Here is a 2,500-nt window from a genome sequence, read left to right on the forward strand (position 1 = left end):
ATAACATTCAACTAATCACATAAGAAATTAGAATACACAATTTGAAAAAAAAAATGCCTTAAATTTCTTGAGCGACTGATAAACGTTTCATTTTCTTTCCGTCTTGGGAACTCTGCTCTTTCTCTTGTACTACAACTTCTGATGAAAGACAAATATGACCATTGTATTCATGGCTTATCAAGACTGGCTTTATAGTACTTTAGGGAAATTTATTTTTATTAGTCAACTTCGCAATAGCGAGTCCTATTTTAGAATAGTTAGGTTGAAACCTATACAAGAAGTTGCATCGTAATGTTTTGAAGCTATTATCTATCAGTGGTGTAAAGAGAGTTTAGTCAGTGTTCCTAAAAGTAAGAATGAAGAGTTTGATTCTAGCTTACTGAATAAGGACAATAATGTATGTAGTTCAGAAACATACATAGACAGCAGGCAGAGGAGATTTCACTTAAGATTTCTGAAAAAAAAGAAATCATAACTTTTGGTTAATCAATTCATATTACATAGTAATTTACAATATTTGCAAGTGATTCTGAGATCCAATTATTGAAGATGAAAGCAATTTTGAATATGATCATTACGAAGGTTTAATCCATATCATAATCATTTCATAATCATAATAATAGTAATTTAAAACTTAATGAAAGCGTATTTTTCTTCTTGAAGGAATATATGTGATATAAAGCAAGACTTATAATATATTAATCATATGGAATCCTTTAATGCTTCAAATAAACACAATGTGTTCAGATTTTTCCTTTTTGGTAATAAATATTTTCAAACATGCATTATGTCTTCATTATACTAATCATATTTTCTTTTTTTTTAGAATCCAATGATTTCAAATTTTGGAATATAATGCTATTGTGGGATTTTCTTCATCAAAATTCTTCATCGGTGTAATTGCTATGGGTGCTTTAGAAAGTACCCCAATAAGCCATACACAGAAGTAGTTTCCTTTCCAAAGGATCCCAGTGAACGAGAACGATGGATTTCGCCCATGCCTAATGAACCAAACCGCTTAAGCAAATGTACATCTGTACATCTCACTTTGACTGCAAGTGTACTTCATGTAAAGGTGGCTCACGACCTACACAACCTCCATGAGTATTCCCAAACAGACCAAAGTCTTGTCTTAAACAAGCTAAATTGAATCCTCGACCGACCCCTTCTTCCACCTGTGATGCTAGAGAGGCTAAAGCACACAAGAATGCAGAAAGTATGGATGAAATTCAAGACTATGAAACCTTTTACACAGAAATGAGACTCAAATAACCGTATTTTGCTCTATAAAGAAAATGAAAACTTATATATGTCTGAAACAGATATGATAGATCAAAAGGTGGAATTATTCATTCATTTTGAATATGTTGAATCATCTTTTGGTTTTGTTTTTCTTGAGCCTGTTGAAAAAATAACATGAATATACAAAAAAAAAAAAAAAAAATAAAAAAAAAAATAAAGGTTTCCTTTTCGAAAGTGGTTTTAAGGTCAAACAATAATATCTCTATCTAGTAAACATGAGTTTGAAAGCTGTGACTATATGTAGCACATTATTGACTTAATGGATTTGATGACAGATTGTCATTATTCACCTCATTTTATATTTCCCATATCCCAAATGTATTATTTTTCAAACCGGATTAATTGAGACTAAACAGTAGCTACACTTCAAGCTCTTCAAACACAGGTAGAAATCAGTGAAGGTACTATTATTTTTGGTTGAGCTTATAACCAATTGGTTCAAGATGATGAAGGTCAAAGATCGCAACTCAAGTATTATTAATAAAGATAGTTGCCGATTACCTTGGACAATGGATTGTAAGACATTTCAGAGACTACAGGAAACATGCGAAGTTATTTCTTGGTGTGCGTGGGCAGGGGAGTAAAGGTCGTACTCTGAAAATCACCAAGCAGACTGCTGAAGTTTTCACAATTAGCACTATGACCAGTTTAGAAGCTGTTAAGCATTAATTTTCAGAACATGATTTTAAATATGTTTTTCCTGGGATATTTGGTGATCAAGCTTTAGCGAAGTTCTTTGGACAGGCAAGACAAAGAAGTAGAGGCAGTATTTATATAGATTTATAGATATTACTACTGCTCCAAAGATTAGTAATCTACAAACTCTTACAAAGCCAGGCATTATACTACATAAAGGCATATCAAGATCTTGAATATGTGTGCCAATAAGTATTGAGAAAAAATCCGAACTATGTAATGAAATTTGTCTAAGTGATACTGAGGAGCTTCTTAAATCTAATGAACCTTTGAAGCATAAACTTGTGTATATATATCAGGATATCTATTCCGTAAATTTGGTGAAAATTAATATCGTAAAGATTATGATTGCGATCTTTTATCAAGTGATTTTTTTAGATAATTTGAAGAGAGAGTGGATTAGCAATGTCTACTACGATAACTGTGTATTTTGTATATGCAGCATACATTATTCATTCATATATTAAATTAAGGTGTAATATACATTTTGCAGAACTATCAT

The sequence above is a fragment of the Palaemon carinicauda genome, chromosome 21 (genome assembly GCF_036898095.1).
Source record: "Palaemon carinicauda isolate YSFRI2023 chromosome 21, ASM3689809v2, whole genome shotgun sequence".
Lineage (NCBI taxonomy): Eukaryota > Metazoa > Arthropoda > Malacostraca > Decapoda > Palaemonidae > Palaemon > Palaemon carinicauda.